The following is a 20083-nucleotide window of genomic DNA, read 5'->3' on the forward strand; positions in this document are numbered from 1 at the left end:
TGTAGCGGTAAATAAATCCTCAAAATAAATAGCACTAAGTTTTCGACATTGGATGCTGACCATATGTTTTAGTGGACTCATCTAGCTGAAGGCGCTCGGTCAGGCATCCTCACCAGATCACGTGTGGTAACGCCGTGCTCAACATCAACCGCAATCGCTAGCCAGATTAGATCAGAGAATTCCGATATATTGGTCATCGCCAAATATACTCTTCCGATCTCCTCGACTCTGTCTTTTGATTTCTCTGGGTGGGAACGAAATACGTTAGGTGTTACTGGTAGAAGCGTTGTCAAACACTGAATACCTGTGACATCATCACTGGTGAGACCGACGTGATCTGGTACACCTTATTGCAACTGTGAGTCTGTTCCTTTTTGGGATTTTTATATATCATTGCCTTATTTTTTTATTTTTTTAAACATTGTGATTTTTTTTCGTGTTTTTTCCTGGATATATATTTTTTTTCTCCTCGTTCATTATCGTAATTCATACTTCATCATGACTGAACAGACACCTAAAGTACTCAAGCTTAAGACTTTGTCCCCGCCTTCGTTTCAACCGATGCCTTTCTGGCCCGACAACATGGAAGCCTGGTTTTGCTACGCAGAAGCCGACTTCTCCGAGCACGGCGTGATCGACACACGTGCACAATTCCTCGCAGTAGTCAAGGCACTACCGCGCGAATTCAACAGGTACGTAACACCTAGTATGTTTACTAGTGATGTTTCCGATCCTTACGAAATCTTAAAACGCTCGATTCTTAAACGAGGAGACCTAACCGATCGACAAAGGTTAGATCAACTCTTCAATAACATCGACCTGCAACACGGTTCTGCGACGGACATGTTGCAACGGATGAGAGAGGTAATAGGCCCAAGAACTTTCGACGAAGGTCTATTCAAACAACTCTTCTTGTCAAAACTTCCCCAACAGGTGCAAGCAGTTCTGGTCTCGTTCCAGAACAACGCCTTAGACGAGCTAGCTGCATCTGCTGACAGCATTTTAGAAATTACGAAACCTACTACCGAGGTATTTTCAGTCAAAGAAAAGTCTCACACGACTCAGAATGATATAACCGACTTATGTCACACACTCACGCGTTATCTTAGTCTTCGTACCGACCGTAAGAGATCACGCACTCCACGTAGAAGCATTTCTCGTAAGCGATCTGTCTCTAGACCACGAGAGACAGATAACCCCGACTGGTGCTGGTATCATAACCAGTATGGAAAGTTTTCCAGAAATTGCAGAAAACCCTGCAATTTTCCCAACACGAAACCGAGTGACTCGAAAAACAACTCGGGAAACTTCCAAGCCGGCACGCGTTAACGGCAACCGTAGCCGGCGAACAAAGCCGTCTGTTATACGTCACAGATGTGACAACGAGAGTTCGCTACCACGTCGACACTGGCGCAGAAGTTAGCGTTCTCCCAGCAAATCCTAACGACCGGCTTCAGGAATCGGCTTTTAACTTACAGGTGGCAAACGGAAAACCGATCGCCACGTATGGCAAAAGGTACGTTTACCTTAACGTGGGTTTACGCAAACCCATCCACTGGATTTTCGTTATTGCAGATGTTTCTATGCCAATCATTGGTATGGACCTTCTACAACACCACAATCTGATCATCGACACGCGCAAACGGAGGCTAGTAGACGGAAACACTAATTTGTCCGTTTGCGTAACTTCCTTTTCTGGTTGCAGATTATCCCCAGTCACAGTTAAGCATATGATCGACCCACTTTATCAGCCACTACTCGATAAGTACCCTGGGATACAACAAACTCAACCGGAACTACCGTGTGTAACCAGCAATGTTACACATCACATCACGACTACAGGACCGCCTGTATTCTCTAAAGCACGACGACTAGCTCCTGAAAAGCTAAGGTTAGCGAAAAACGAATTCGACCATATGATAGACTTAGGAATCATACGACCGTCAAGTAGCCCATATGCATCTCCGTTGCACATGGTCCCTAAAAAGGACAGCAACGATTGGCGTCCAACTGGTGACTATCGGCGATTGAACGCGAAAACCATTCCCGATCGTTACCCGTTGCCTCACATTCACGATTTGACAGCTACTTTGAAAGGTACAACTGTCTTCTCGAAAATCGACTTAGTTAAAGCGTATAAACAAATACCTATGGCTACTGACGACATTCCGAAAACAGCTATCATAACTCCTTTCGGACTCTATGAATTTTTGCGAATGCCTTTCGGCCTACGAAATGCTGCTCAAACATTCCAAAGATTCATAGACGACGTTTTTCGAGGTCTCAACTTCGTACATGCGTGTGTTGACGACTGTCTAATCGCAAGTCCGGACAGAGAAACACATCTCAAGCATCTGGATCTTGTTTTCGAACGACTACAAAAACATGGCATTACTGTAAACGTTCAGAAATGCCAATTCGGAACCGACTCGTTAGACTTCCTAGGACACACTATCGATGCTCAAGGTATCCGACCCCTTAGAACCAAAGTGGCGGCCATTCTGGATTACCCAGAACCGACCACCGTCAAGCAATTACGCACGTTTAACGGCATCGTAAGTTTCTATAGACGTTTCATACCGAAATGCGCATTACTTATGAAACCTCTGACCGACCAACTTCGTGGAAATGCGAAATCCATCAATTTGGACGACACCGCACGAAAAGCATTCTCCGCAGTTAAGGAACTGATTGCTAAAGCAACAATGCTCGCACATCAGGACACCGAAGCACCCATTAGTATCGCAGTAGACGCATCCGACTCGGCAATCGGAGGAGTCTTACAACAATGGGTTAACAACTCCTGGCAACCCTTGGCATTTTTCTCTAGAAGGTTGCTAGACACCGAATCGAGGTACAGCACATTCGGTAGAGAACTCCTAGCTATGTATTGTGCTGTACGACATTTTCAACACTATATCGAAGGCCGTGAATTCACTCTTTTCACGGACCATAAACCGCTCACTTTCTCGTTAAGCTCTCCTTCTGACAAGTACTCTCCCCGTGAGTCTCGACAACTGGACTACATTTCGCAGTTTACTTCAGATATTCAACACATCTCTGGAGCAAACAATGTAGTTGCAGACGCCTTATCGCGCATAACTTCCTTGAACAGTTTCCAAGGAATCGACCTTCTTAAACTCGCCGAGCTTCAAAAAGAAGACAGTGATCTTCAGCACGAGTTATCGTCCACAACACTTAAACTACGCATCAAACAGATGGGAACAGGTAAGGAAATTCTACTTTGTGACACATCTACAGTCAGGGATCGCCCAATCGTGCCGAAACATTATCGACGCAATGTCTACAACACATTGCACAAACTTTCGCATCCAGGTGTTCGTGCAACAATCAAGCTTATAGCAGAAAGGTTTTGCTGGCCTGGTATGAATAAAGACGTGAGGGAGTGGGCATGCTCCTGTGTAAGCTGCCAAAAATCTAAGGTTATCAGACACAATAAATGTCCCTTAGGCTCGTTTAAAACTCCCGATGCTCGTTTCGACCATGTCCATCTGGATTTGGTAGGACCTTTACCAGATTCAAATGGATACTCTTATCTCTTAACCTGATTAGACCGTTCCACTCGATGGCCAGAAGCAGTACCTATTAAGGACATTACTGCTGAAACAGTGGCCCGCACCTTCGTCGAACGATGGGTAGCAAACTTCGGTTGCCCTTCAACCATCACTACAGACCGCGGACGTCAGTTTGAATCTGAACTTTTCCGTCGTCTGACCACACTTTTAGGAATCACTCGCTTCCTAACGACCGCCTACCATCCACAAGCAAACGGGTTGGTAGAACGTTTTCACCGACAACTAAAAGCTTCACTATCAGCTGCAAACATTTCACAGTGGACCGACGCTCTTCCACTCGTCTTACTAGGTATCCGCAATGCAGTGAAAGCTGACATTGGATACACTGCGGCTCAACTCGTTTATGGAGCGACACTTCGACTTCCAGGAGAATTCGTGGATCCTTCATCCTCTTCAATGAACATGGATCTAACCTCCTACACGAACAGGCTTACAAACGCAATGCGTTCAGTTAAACCTGCTTTCACTCGACCTCAATCAACTGATGTTTTCGTTCAACCTGACTTACGATATAGTACACACGTTTTCATTCGTCGAGACTCGCATCGACGACCATTCGAATCAGCATACGAAGGACCTTTCAAAGTTCTTCAACGCGAACCGAAGTACTATATAGTCGATAAGAACGGAACGAACGACAGCATCAGCATCGATCGCCTCAAAGCAGCGTATTTAGAAGGAAATCCTATCTACGTCGATTTTCCTTCGTTACAATCGAACGACACGACTCCACTCATAATTCCTCAACCGACAACCAACACTAGCGATGATACTCCGAATGTATCTGAAAATAAACCGAAAACGACGCGTTCCGGAAGAAGAGTAAGACTTCCAGAACATTTAAACGACTACTGCACGTAAATCACTACTCGACATTTTATATTATCTCGATCTTTTTTTACGATATATATTTTTTTAAAAAAGAATTTTAATATGCTTATATATTTATTTTTTTTACTTAAAAAAAACAAAACAAAAAAAAACATTTTTAACGCTATTATGTGTGCTTGAGTATATTTTCCATTTTTCGCCGACATTGTGTTTTTACGCACATGCGAGTGTATTTCGACATGCACTTACACTTTCTTTTTTCTTTTCCAGGACGGCTGGAAAAGAACAATGCAGTTTACGAGGAATCGAAATTTTTCGTTGTAACTTTTTCCTTTTTTACTATGTTGTACCTCGGTGCCATATAGTAAGGAAAGACGACCAGACGCTGCTACACTTAGTAAGCTATCAGAAGAGTGTTTACCAACGACAAACTCGTTGGGTTTAAACTTCTGGCTGGCCACGTCTTAGGGTCGTCACTGTCCCACTAGGGGGGGAGTGATCTGTAGCGGTAAATAAATCCTCAAAATAAATAGCACTAAGTTTTCGACATTGGATGCTGACCATATGTTTTAGTGGACTCATCTAGCTGAAGGCGCTCGGTCAGGCATCCTCACCAGATCACGTGTGGTAACGCCGTGCTCAACATCAACCGCAATCGCTAGCCAGATTAGATCAGAGAATTCCGATATATTGGTCATCGCCAAATATACTCTTCCGATCTCCTCGACTCTGTCTTTTGATTTCTCTGGGTGGGAACGAAATACATTAGAAGGTGTTACTGGTAGAAGCGTTGTCAAACACTGAATACCTGTGGCATCATCAACAATATCCATCGCTTGTACTATCCATTTTCCAAAACAGATCACACTTTGAATCGTGGACACAGAAAATATGCCTATAACTAAAAGCTATGATCTTGGATTACTACAAACTCTTCTGTGGAATCGTTACTTAGTTATACCTGTAGTGTTTTTAGTTCCATGTAATGTATAAACAATAATCATTTCGGTCCTCAACAAGCTTTCGTGGACTTCCAAAGAACACCAAGAATGATCTCCGACAATTTTGTCACTTTAAATTTTATAGACGGTTGTCGCAACCTACGGAGTGATCACGGGCTTTTCGTTCCTTGAATGCAGTTTCTAGAAAATGGACTATGTATGTAGACGGATATCGGCCTTAGAAGTTTTGACGGTAAGTTGAGGAAGTGAACATTCGAGTTTACTGGCTTAATACCAGTTACCCATCATAGAAACTACGGTTGCGAAAGAAAGAACCAGCTCCCTTCGTCAACGATTCTGAATCATCTTTTGATTTTTTGATTACTCTGCGTACTACAGTAGAGGATAAAATAGCTTCAAACAGCCTATTTTCATAAATTATTGATCACACTGATGCACTTCAACCCTTAGATGTTAGGAATCTTTTAGAGCAAAAGACTTTGCCGTAAAACCAACATTTCTTTCTCATCGCTCTGGTAGTACTGTCGTTCTACCACTTAGTGCACATATTTACCTTAAAAACGTTTAAATAAGCGTTAATGCCTTAAAAATAATTGTCTTCATGCACTCACTAGCTCCAGTGTTTATTCTAAACGGCCCCAAAATCGCCATGATAACACACAAAATTCCACGAAAGCAATGTCGTCGACAAACGCAACAAGAAACTGGACAAACGGAATTTCAACGATGCAGACTGCAATCTTGACTTGATACGCTTAGACAATTTTGATATGCCGAATTGCTGAGAAGAAAATAGTATTCACTTACTTAGTTAAGAAACTTTTTTAATGCATTCTTTTGATGATTAATGTAAATATGACACAATAATAGGGAATAATAAAGGTTCCTAGTTAGTTATTTGGATGCAGTTACAGGACCGCTTTGGAAGAGACAAAAGGCCAAGCAGCCTGTGTTTGTCTTGGCGGTGGTAATTTCTCATTAGATTCAATTTTCACTGAATTCCTCGACAATCAGAGCTTTACTCGGGAGTTGTGGTAATGGTTTTCATTTTCTCGTGATTCGATGGGAAAATTGGTAATCAGCTGACAAGCAATTTCTTCTCAGCTTTTGAACGTCTTTAGATTATCCTTTCATGGCCCTAATTCCTTTTTGTAGTACCTTTCTATCCTTCCACTTCTTATTTTTATGATAATTATTGATTTTTAAATTGATATTTTACAATTTCAAACTGTAATCAGTTATTGGTGCCCTTAAGCAAGTTTTCATGGTTATTATTCAGTTTTTGTTATTATGACCTTTATGCTTTTCGTTTTCTATGCGTCTATCAATCGGACAATTATCTTTCACAATTCGGACCCGTAATTTATATCCAGCCTTATATTCCTCTCTTACACCTTAATTATTGAGCAGCCTCATCTGGTAATAAGAGTCTTGTATCGGCTTATGACGCGATCTTTTTTATTCTTCTATAGGAATATGTTTTTCGTATAACGATAAATGTATAAATTATTTCGTCGGAAAGAAAACTTTCTTCGTCGCATTTTCTTTATTTTTATTCAAGGAACATTGGTTCAGTTTAAATAATCTTTCGTCATACAGGAGCTTAGCAACTTCAGGAATAACCTTATTCACGAATATAAGAACCTCTTCCAACAGCTCGAAGTATCCTTTAAGCGAGGGCTGCTCATAAGCAGTACCCGAGCTTGAACGAACATCGTTTACGTAGTCAAAAAGAGCTTGGAGTCTTCTTGTCTGAAGACTAAGTATTGATTAGAGAGTTGTGAAACCGCTAGCGGCTATCGCACGGAAGTGTGCAGGGGTTCGGGAATTCTGGCTAATAGTGACTCCCGGACGAATTCGTGTCCGGCCGACAGGTAACCTAGCGTTATTCTCTTTGTATTTGTCCGTACCTTGGTGACGATTATGCTTCTTGATACACTTAGAAGCCTTCGTTGGCACCTTCAAGATTCTAGAACATTCAGAGGGTACTCATGGGTCGTTTTGAATCTATAAACTACCATGTTCACTATTTTACTGCTCTCTACATCTTGACATCGCCAGCATCCAACGAATACCTAAATACCTCCCAAGTCGTTCGGATAGATTATTTGGGTTTTACAGTCCAATTTTCTGACTCGGACTGTAAAGTCTTACGCATCGACTGTCAAATCCTTCGGTGTGACTTGAGCTGACACATCGTTATTGATAAACATACGTCAATTAAAAATTAAAACCCAACGATCATATACCTATTAGTGATTTATAACAGAGGTTTGTGGCGTCATCCTCATAATGGGTTAGCATGAAATCTAACAAGGATAACTGAGGGTAAAGGCCGTACCTGGTTGCTTCTTTCATATGTTGAACCAGGGCATACGTAGTAACTGAGTTAACTAACTTATGTTCCCAGTGATTTAATGATAACTCGGTCCTTAAATTTTTCTAATCAACAGGAGGTTCGTTAAAATCTTTTAAAATGAAGCATCGATTACTAAATGATTAAGTGATTAATCCGCTTTATAAGACATTGCTCACCTGACCAGATGTAAACAAAACTGTTGATTTCTTGCATTATAAGCGGAAACTAACTAATACGTACATTCTACTTCTATGGGTTACGTTATCCATAACGGTTGAGGCGACGTATTTTCAATGAGTAAAGTCACTTTTCTTCCTGTACATGTCTGAGTTCTGTTGGCTCTTACAAACGCGAAGTCTTCAAAATCATGCTCTCCCTTATTAGCAGACTGGTCATCCAAGCCCTCGTGAGGACGATTACATCCAGCACGCTGGAGCCCATCTATGCATCTAGCTCTGATTGCTTATGGAACGAGCTAGGGACATTTATGTAACCGATTGAAGACCATTTAATCGGCCTCGTGTTGTGACCAAAACAGTTTCTGTGCCATCCTCGAGCGAAGCCTAACCATCCGAAAATCTACACTTCAAAGGACATTTTCATCAGTATCTAATCTTACTTTCAGCTTTTTAGGCTTCCCGCTTTTTACATGGTAAGCGGACAACAGGTCTTTCTGTGCAAAAGATCCCTTTGGTCTATCTCTATTCTGAAGTATCAAACCTCCATTAAAGGATTTAAATACTACGTTTAGTATACCAGTTTCTTTTCCCTTCAGATGTGTCTCGCCACATAATCCGTAAAACTTTGAAAAGTGACCCCAGAAATATCATTAGGCACTAGCTGGTTAACAAAGCTTTTTATCAATCCATTGTCATTCGCACTCTCTAACCCTCGCTACCTAAAAAGGTAGTGACAGCTCCTATCTCTGAGTCAAATTTGTAGTTTTGATCTCTCATAACGCCTCAAGTTTACTGTTTCACACTAAATGAATCGATTTCAGTCATGGAACGCCTATAAAACCAAACCATTTGGCTAGGTTTGTTCCTGGTAGAAAAACACAGCAAAAACATAGACCCACCACCCAGTGCATGAAAAACGCTTTAGAATCTGGGAATTTATGAAACGCAAGTGTGAATGCAATTTCAACAGAAACAAATGAACTAAAACAAATTAAGTGTAGGAAATGACACGAAACAACAAAAAGCCATTTCCCATAATCGTAGTTGAGAAATTGAGCTGTGATCTGATTGACAGGACAGTTATCTTCATAGGGTTTGGAGGAGAGAGATATCTGAGCTCAAAACTCGCGTGTACACAACCAGAAATAAATAAAAATTGGTAACCTAGTAAGTACCGGGCGCTCCAAATAAAAATATTGTACTCATCACTTCAAGCTTTTAAATTTTCTTCAAAACCTACGGCCTGTTCTCTCTCGACAAGAACTTCAGACAAACGGTAGCAGTAATAAATTCCCAAAAATACGTAATATGAGAGGTATCTGGCCATTAGTACTGACCTTGTTAGTTTAAATCAACTTAATTCGTTAGATGTTTGCAGCTATGTTTCCACTTCACTTCTTAATGTGTAAAAGCTCAAGTGACACACTTCTTTCATCTTCGGCTATCTAGCTTATCCATGTAGATCTTAGATTATCATCAATCCATTAAAGCTATATCTTACAACTAACTGACTCTATCGACTAGATTCAATTTGAATGTTTTAACTACACAATTTTTATAATTTTGCGTCGAAATCACACTGTCTGGTCATTTCCACTTATACTCCATCATAGCTCAGGCCCAGGCTATCCTTGCTTGCAGAACGGCAAGGTTATATATTTGACGCAACTGATGATAGAAATATCATGTGCAGATTCCAGTTTCAGAAGGTGCCTATCGTATGCCGTAGTTTAACCAACTTTCTACGAAAGAGAGTTTGAGCACACGAATATCTTGTTAGTCTTGAAACTTTCGTCTTCTGCTCATCCTGACTCACATTCTGTATCTTAAACCAAAAGCTACCTTCATCAGCGAACGCATAACGTGAGTTTTCCTGGGTAAAGATAACGTGTCACTGGTTACTGAAAAGCATTTTAATACTGAAAACGGTCTAATAGTTATGTAGGTGTCATTACCAAGGTTTGATTTGATAATTTCGAATAAATTGAGCATTGGCTTGACTGTTATAAATAAAAATAATATATTTGTAATATCCCAATGAGTAGAAAATTGGAAAATTCAATATATTACTTTTATGTCTAATAGTTATCCTGATTTTTTAAAACTCTGCCGACATATCATAAGGAAACTACATCCACTAGTGGTAGTCGCTGTCATATATTATGACCCAGAGATGACTGTCCTCGAACGTACTAAACGACGTCACCGGAAGCTTTTTCCAACTGGGAAGAAGCTAATAATGAATCTATTGCTACTCACCATTAAAGGCTAGTTTTTGACTTAGGTTTACACAGGGCCGTACAGTTGGCCTTCGCAATAGAGGAAGTCTCGGTGCACATTGTAGTCAAGGGTCTTTTTGAGACTCAGTTTGTCCGTCGAAGCATACAACTGAAAATGTCATATCTAACTTTTCTGACTGTAATTTATTCCCATCCAAATTCGATCAGACTGATTTTATCTGCGATCTTGGGTTGACACATAACTGGAGCTGATTCACGACTGATGCTGGGGGTTAAGGAGAACCTTTGAATGAGTGACTATGTTCTTATCATCATAACTAATTAGCATTCTACCACTAACATGATTTGCGCGTGATGGTTTGAAGCTTACGGTTATCAGATCGATTTTTATCAAGTCCGAGCGGTATAAAAGTCTTGGGAATCGTCTTATAACTTCCGTACACTGTTTATTAATAGTCACTTTAATGCATCTACACAAAACCATCTATATCCATAGGCGATTTACCTCTGTATACCTACCACATGATCTCTGAACACTTCGAAACGATCTTCATCATATTTGGCAATAGTCCTTCAGGTGGTACATCAATCTGAGAGTCTTCTCAATCTCTGAAACAATCCGATTATCACCCAAACAACGAATATCTCTAAAAAGCAGCTAAACATCCCTTCTAGTGAGAATTTCGGTTTGCAGCTAAAAATAAATGCAGTAGGAGACTGGTGTACACCAGAAATGTTATATGCAAATCGTAGAATCCATTTTGGTATGACAATTCATCACTCTCTTTGACTACACGTATTTTCATACGTTCTTATGTGACTTAAGTAAATTTGCCTTTTTCGCCATAATATCCACGATGACATCAGGATAATCATATGGTTGGCCTATCAGACTCCCACTGTGTCGCTGACCAGAAGGAAACTATACGGTCCTAGGACTTCACTTCGAATACTTTTACTATTTTTTCTTTTATGTTTGATCATTCCTAGTCAGCGTGTGCTTTCTGTATCCACGGTTACTAATCAGAGTAATAAAGGTAGTCGTCATAAAATCTAGGTCATGTATTTAATGGACTTAGTTAATTAACCCAACTTATGGTGGGTTCAGATTGATATATTTTGAGCAACCTTTCGTTTTAATACTTATTCTTGCCGAAGATTTCCCTTCCTGATTACCAATATAATCTACCAGATCAAACTTGCATTTGGTATCAAACACTTATTTCTTGTTGCTTTTTGTTGCATCTTTGTATTTAATAGTTTGTTAAGAGTGATGAAAGAATTCTTCAGACCTAAATGATTTCATTTATTTATTTTTGAGAAAGCATTTTAGACTTCAGGATGACTCACGAAGCAGATGAGTGCACACCTAATAGTCATACAGGGCATAAGAAATTGTGTCGCGTTGGGTAGTTCAAATAGCGGCACCTCCTCTGATGCTCACATAGAGGTCAATACTAGCGTAAGCTTTTTACAGCGTTCTGTTTGACCGAATAAAAGACCCAGTAGACAATCAACTTCGAGATCAACAGGCTGTATTCCGAAAAGATTTATTGTCCACCGGCCAAGTCGCGACACTGGAGACTGTTTCTGAGTAGACATCCGAATGAATTTCATCACAATGTATCAATTGTAAGATCCATTTTGAATGTTTTGTGTGTGAAAGTCCTACCATATATACACTTGCAGTTTGCTCCTATCAATTCCTTTAGTTTTACATTTTATTAGTCTTTTTGATTCCATTTGATTTGGCAATATTTGTATTTTATTATAATTTTGATCTTTCTTACGCCTTCATTAAGTTTGCATGTTTCTTCTTGAACTGCATTTATTTTGTTTGACATGATACTGCTCGTTCTTATTTTCCAACCTACGGCTATCTGATATATTAAGGAATACAATGAGACTTCATCCGGAAAATAATCAAGACTGACTCAGTCACTGACTACAGTTCCCGATGCCAAATCTTAGGAATGGAAAACCTTTGGAAGAGAAGGCCAATTTGATTCTCTACTTTAATCTACTCAAAAACCTTACTTATTCAACATGTAAGATAGTTCTTGCTAGAGATTCACATGAATACGAACTTCGAAACAAATTATCTACCGTCAAAGTTAAAAAATACAGATCGAAAACTCAGGAAAACTTCTTCATCATCAAGTGTGCAATAATATGGAACAGTCTTCCATCCGAAATACGCATGACAGATGAATTACATACGTTTGTAAAACTGCTTGATCAAGCACTCACTTGCACTGATCTAGCACGTACAAACACATCTGAGCCTCACTCAAACATCATAAGCTCTCTTCGTTTCTAGACCAAAATGGACTTCAAGTTCAGTTTGACTTATTTTTTCCTACTTTGCAGCTGTGTTAGTTACTTTTTCAACCCTATTTATTCACTTGAAGTAGACAGGTAACTCACTGGACCTACCAATACTGTTCAGCTAAACTCGGTCGTTAAGGGGCACTCACTACCACCTTAAAAAGTCAAGCGAACCGCACAATCGACTGCCTACTAACAGTGGTCCTGCACCTACGGAGCCTGTTACCCACCAACTGGTTATGACAACACAAAATAACATCAGCACCAAGTTAGTATGAGTTTCTTCCTGTTTATTCTTTATTGGTTTTTTAATCTTCTGCACACTATATTGACTAGTAGTTAATATTATTTCCCCACTTGTTACTTTATCTACAGTTCATACTTCTATAATTTTCCACCTGCTTTAATAAACAACTATCCTAAATTATACCCTCCTTAATGCTCATACTCTAATTGGCAAACTATACTTTATATTATAGTCAACTAAAGCACTGCATCGATGCCTTATAAACAGTCCATGACTTGTAATTGCCTGATAAGCTTGTAAAATGGTACTTCTAGAAATAGTGTTTTCCAAAAGGATGTGAAACACAGAGAATTGTGTGAGGTACGACATATCCAAAAATAAACTTAAATGAACCTAACATTACAAAACGAGGGAGGGTGGCGTTACTGACCAGCAAGCATTGATGGTGGGGGCGATGACTTCAATCCACCCATATTTGTGGGCAGAACATTTTGTATGTATCAGGCTCCTTATGATTGAGAACAAGTCAATCAATCTGTGATATAGATTGTCTTCCTACGCTCACCACTCAGACTCATGTTTCCAATTTTATGCTGGACTAGGTATTCTGCTAAGACAACCTATAACATTGCAACTCGGACTTTTACACTAGGACTGTGTGGCTGGCATCAGATGGACAAAAAAGAAAAGAAACAATTAGACAATAGAAGATATAATTATTAGTATTCTTAACACTTCACCCTCTATATGCACACTCCCTCCTAATAAATCGCTTTCCTTATACCAACCTTGACTTCCCTTCCTTCGTGTGAGTTTACTCAAAGTTGTTAAACATCACAACTTATTGTTATTTATTACTACATTCTCTAATATGGAGCCTCTGACTTCATTTCACTCCAGCAAAAGATAATATGAATTTGATCTAATTTATTATACCTCTGTCCGTTCTACTCCACAATGTTAAGCAATGTTTGGCGTTCATATCCAAATGCCTTGCTGCTCTTCTGTTTCTCTCTTTTTTCTTCAGAATCTTGCTCTGAGGTCACAGAACGGAACGTAAAATTTTTGATAACACCAATTTCTGTGATTGTCAGCAACCAAATAATATGGGAAATAATATGAGCAGTTTTCATATTAGAAAACAACATCCTTCCCACCCAACTTAACTCATCATCTTCACAAACCACTTCTACTATGTAATCCATGAACTACAAGGACTGGGGTAGCAAATTTTCACCATCTGAAGTTGTGTCAGTGACAAGCGGGGACTAGTGGGTAATTTCATACAGCGACTCATGACACTAGTTGTATTATTCATAATAACATTAGTCTATTCTTAGTGTGACGTTTGACTTTGGTTTATTCCTCACAGAAACATTCTTATCACCACAATATTGAATCCAAGCTTTCCACGTGATTTTGTCTAGGGTCAGTGTCTCGGATTAATTGAATGTGAGTTTTTGTTCAGTGTGACAAATGTTCATTTTTCCTAGAGCAACAATTACGTTTTTTATATTACTGTCTGTGAACGTTGATTGGATCTACAGAAAACATGTTCATCGTCACATTCGTATGGTGCTCATTGATTAACTTTCAAGGGTGTGTAGTATCAATATACAAGTAAGTGCATTTAGTTAAGCTTAGTCGTTGTGTTTTAAAGCTCATAAATCTCAAATGTATCAGTGTTTTGCATACGTTTTGTTTTGGGAAATGAAGTGGTTTTCTGTTCTCAATTATAAGTATTAGGACTGTGGATATAACAGTGATGCTTTGGAAATTTTGCCTACGAATATTTACGATATTCAGATAGTGTTGATACCCAGATTGTATCGTTGCTTTCTGTTATAGATTGTTCCAACTATTAGTGTAAGTGCATTTTGTGCGAATACCAAACTGTCTCCTCACATTATCTGTTGCTCCACACTTTCTTACATTTCATTTAGGATATATTGTCAGATTACCTCGTTTTCTATCATGAGCGTTCACAAGTACGCGATACAGACAATAAATTTACAGGTTTTCTTGCGCTTCTCTCTTGATTCTACGTTTTGTGATATGAAAAGTCGTAATTAATTCAAAATTTATACGAAAAAACAATTGGTGATTGAAGAAAAAAATTAAAAAAAGAATTAATACTTACGGAACATATATAGTTAGTAGAGTTTTGATAAGTGCGACTTTCAGGTCCTCATTTAGGGGTTGAAGATGAAATGCTAACTGTCATCCACGGAATGGAGATCTGCAGCACAAGTTCGTCCAAAATAAAAATGAACAGTATCGTCTTTCTAGTAAGGAAAGAGGCAATGTTGTATTACACGATTTTTAGAAGGGTGCTGACTACTATTACGACATGCATTTCTAAAGCAAAAGTCCAATGTTACTGAATAGACATTACGCTTATATGTACGAATGTATGCATGCAACAATAAAATCAAGTAACGAAAGATACATGTTCAACCAAGATCAAATGAAAAAAATTTCGATAAGGAGACTGAATAAACCTAAAGCGTGGTTATAGGAGATCTGAACACAGGTTAGCATGCAAGTCAGGAACAAAGAAAAAACAAATCACAATACTATATAAGAATATGTTTCGGGTGATTTTCGGCGTGTTGTTTCAGCTACAGTCATTGCTTAAAGGAATTATCAAATGCACTTCAAACATTTGTAATAGAAAGTGTTTTGAACTTTGAGCAAGCGGATCCTACCAACTTGATCAAACGCTAAGAGTAAAGGAATGCTAATGAAATGTCTGTTGTCCCTTATATTCATCATTGGTCTCCCAATAAATCTGGTGTACTCAATCCCTATCCTTACAGTCAATATCAAACTGTGGGCAGCCGTCAGATACGATTTCGGTTCACATTGGCTTCATAGAGACCCATTAATACTGAAAGAATGGACAGACAGTGGTGATTTGACATGCGGATACCAAAAAAAATTGGTAAATCATTCTGAGGTCACCGCCTCTTCATAACCTCAACAGAGCGTAATCTACGTATGTTACTAAAAGGTCCGTCATCCATTTAATTGCCTGAAAAGCAAAGTGAAACCTTTGAAACTTCTCACGTCTATTTTATTTTATTTCTGTTCATCTTAATATATGAAGTCTGCTTATGTTCGTGTTTATCATTATTACCGTTATTAATATCATTATTAGTTCCCCGACACACTAGATATTCCTTTTATCTCTTCTTATCCTTCCAAACATATTTAACTCCAGATTGTCCTTTGAAATCAATTGTGACTTTCATAGCATCATTCTTAATTATTATTGCACAAGTATTTATACTAATATCCGGTTTCACTCTGTATACTATTAAATAAATCTGAATGTATTCATCCGAGTGCACTAAAGGATTTTTATTTTATTTTTCTAAATTGCTGGTTTACTTCTGAGGTCGATATTCATTACACAATTATTATTCTTATCATGAACGAACCTTTTCACCGGGTGTTCACTTCTTTCCTCTCTCTTTTTCCCTTCTAAATAAATATTATTCTTAAGAATACGAAGATTGTAATTAAGACAACAACTTGTGTTGCATTTAAATTAACTTCTCAGACTCGTTTTATCTTCACTATGCATATATGACTCATACATATTGATATTTCGTTATCCTTTTCACTTATTTGAGACTTTCATAGCATCTCTCCGAACTATGACTGCAAAAACATTTATTCCAGCGTCATATCTTACTGCGATAATAAGTTATTTTTTCTTAATTATTTTTTGTTACTAATTTGATGATATATACATGGTCGTTTATTCTTGTTTTGTGTTCATAAACACTATTTACATATTTCACGTCTCCTTCATTTCTATCCCCTTATTTTCTCCATTTCCTTCTTTAAACTCAATTCAATATTTTTCTCAATTACACAGACCCGATTTATTATTATTAATATTCTATTATTCTATTATTATCGCAAGGTATGCGTAGCACGGCGCACCCACTAGTGCAGATGCATGATCGAGCGCTTTCAGCTAGGTAAAACTAATGAGCTTTGCATCAGTGTCGAGGACTTTCAGAACTAATTATTTTAGGGATTTATTTACTACTACAGTAACATTTAAGACACCAAAATGAAAAGGAAATGTAGTTCACAAATGTAGACGATCTATATGGATGATCATGAGGCTACTCGAGTTAGGCAAAAGGGAAATGAGCTCTCAGCCTACATCAAAATCATGCCTAGCGGTTATAATCCAAGGTGGATTGCCGTTTTCTCGTGTCCGAGTACTAAGGCTAATTTGATGACCATATATAACAAACGTAACGCTGCTACAGAAATGTGTTAGTAAGAATGTAAAGATGCCACAGGTATTTGGAGTTTGATAACGCTTTAACCAGTAACACCTAATATGAATCGTACCCATCATGTTAAATCAAAAGACAGAAGCTATGAGGTTCGAAGATATACTTGATAAGCTATCAATATATCGAGGATCGACTGATCTAGACCGGCAAGCGATTGTAGGGGATGTTGAGCACGGCGTTCCCACTCGTGCTCTGGCGTGGATGAATGGCTAAGCGCCTTCAGCTAGGTGAGTCCATTAAAACTAATGTGGTCAGTATCCAATATCGAAAACTCACAGAGCTGTTTATCTTGGGGATTTATTTACAGCTACTGACCACTACCCCCGTAGTAGGGTAGTGATGATCCTAAGACGTGGCTGGCCAGAAGTTTGAACGCAACGAGTTTGTCGTTGGTAAACACTCTTCTGATAACTTGGTGTGTTTAGCAGCCTCTGATTATCTTCCCTTACTAGTAGGGACCATGTGGTGCACTATAGTAATAAAGAAACAAGGTACAATGAAAATTTCGGTTCATCGTAAACTTCATCGTTCTTCTTTCTTTTCCAGCCGTCCTGGAAAAGTGTATATCGAATTACACTCCTATGCGCATAAAGACAAAAAGCGGGCGAAAAAAGGAAAAAATCATACACATGCGACAGAGTAAAAAACGATTTTTACAAAATGGTTATTTTCATTTTTTGAAAATTCTAATATACATTTAATAGCGAGCGTATAAGCAAAATATATAGCTTTGATTTTTGGAATAAATATATAAATCTAAGTATATTAAAATTGGTGTTTTATATTATATATAATACAAAGAAAAATCGAAACGAAGCAAAATGTTAACTAGTATCTTACGTGCAATAGTCGTTTAAATGTTCCGGAAGTCTTACTCTTCTTCCAGAACGTGTTGTTTTGAGTCTATTTTCAGATACTGCCAAAGATTCATCGTGGATGTTGGATATTGGATGAGGTATCATGAGTGCAGGAGTCGTGTCTTTCGATTGTACCGAAGGAAAATAGACGTGGATAGGGTTTCCTCCTAAAACGCTGATGTTATCGTAAGTTCCGTTCTTATCAACTACACAGTACGTAGGTTTGCGTTGAAGCACTTCGAAGGGTCCTACGTACGCTGATCGAGAGGTCGTCGATGTGAGTCTCGACGCACGAAGACGTGTGCACTATATCGTAAGTCAGGTTGAACGAAAACATCAGTTGACTGCGGTCGGGTGGAAACAGGTTTAACTGAACGCAATGCGTTTGTGAGCCTGTTTGTGTATGAGGTTAGATCCACGAATTCCCCTGGAAGTCGAAGTGTCGCTCCATAAACGAGTTGAGCTGCAGTGTATCTAATGTCAGCCTTGACTGCATTGCGAATACCTAGTAAGACGAGTGGAAGCGCGTCGGTCCACTGTGAAACGTTTGCAGCTGATAGCGAAGCTTTTACTTGTCGGTGAAAACGTTCTACCAACCCGTTTGCTTGTGGGAGGTAGGCCGTCGTTTGGAAACGAGTAAATCCTAAAAGTGTGGCCAGACAACGGAAAAGTTCAGATTCAAGCTGACGTCCTCGGTCTGTAGTGATATTTGAAGGGCAGCCGAAGTTTGTTACCCATCGTTCGACAAAGGCGCGGGCCACTGTTTCGGCAGTGATGTCTATCGAATGAAGTGTTCTACGTAAACTTGGAGATAAGACTATCCATTTGGATCTGATAAAGGTCCTACCAAATCCAGATGAACATAGTCGAAACGAGCGTCCGGAGTTTTGGAAGAGCCTAAGGGACATTTATTGTGTCTGATAACCTTAGATTTTTGGCAGCTTACACAGGAGCATGCCCACTCCCTCACGTCTTTATTCATACCAGGCCAGCGAAACCGTTCTGCTATAAGCTTGATTGTTGCACGAACACCTGGATGAGAAAGTCTGTGCAACGTATTGAAGACGTTGAGTCGGTAATATTTCAGCACGATTGGGCGATCCCTGACTGTAGATGTGTCACATAGTAAGTTTCCTTACCGGTTACCATATGTTTAATGCGCAGTTTTAGGGTTGTTCATGATAACTCGTCTAAGAAGGTCGATTCCTTGGGAACTGTCTAAGTAAGTTATGCGAGACAAGGCATCTGCTCCATAAATGTGTTGAATATCTGAAGTAAACTGCTAAATGTAGTCCAGTTGTCGAGACTCACGTGGTGAGTAATTGTCTGAAGATCAACCTAAAGAGGTTTATGATCAGTGAAAAGAGTGAATTCTCGGTCTTCGATGGTGTTGAAAATGCCGTACAGCACAATACATAGCTAGGAGTTCCCTACCGAATGTCCTATACCTCCATTCCGTGTCTAGCAACCGTCTTGAGAAGAATGCCAAAGGTTGCCAGGTGTGGTTAACCCACTGTTGTAATACTCCCCTGATTGCTGAGTCGGATGAGTTCATTAAAACTAATGTGGTCAGCATCCAGTATCGAAAACTTACAGAGCTATTTATCTTGGGGATTTATTTACCGCTATAAATGCATGGTTGCAAGTGGTGATCATCTATTCCCATCTCTGACGATGATCGGCAGATTGTTCGAAGATGAGTGACCTGATCTCCGTATGGTTGAGACAAGACCCAGTAACATTCGACTGGTGCTATCAAACGATTAGGTATTAGTCATACTTGACGGAGATTTAAAGAAAGTCCTTTATTGATTCGCGCACGGGTGAATAAAAATTCACAACTTACAGTCTACAAGAAATGGATAAAATCTGTCGTGGTGCTTTAAGTGATTAAAACCGTTTACTGGTAAGTATAGAAAGTCTCAATAAAATATATAAATTACACTTACGTACAGTGGACACAATCAGTTCAACATGAGTTCCGACGAAGGACATGCTAACACCCAGCCGTATACTTAGTGGCTTGCATGCAGTAGATCCAACCCTTCAACCCAAAACTATTCAAAAAGTCACATGATGCCACTATGAATTAACCGCTTTCGGCCTAATTTCTGAATTATCGAGGCTGCCGCACCAATGGTTTTGCGATTATTTGACCTTGA

This window comes from Schistosoma haematobium, chromosome 2 (genome assembly GCF_000699445.3).
Source record: "Schistosoma haematobium chromosome 2, whole genome shotgun sequence".
NCBI classification, from domain to species: domain Eukaryota; kingdom Metazoa; phylum Platyhelminthes; class Trematoda; order Strigeidida; family Schistosomatidae; genus Schistosoma; species Schistosoma haematobium.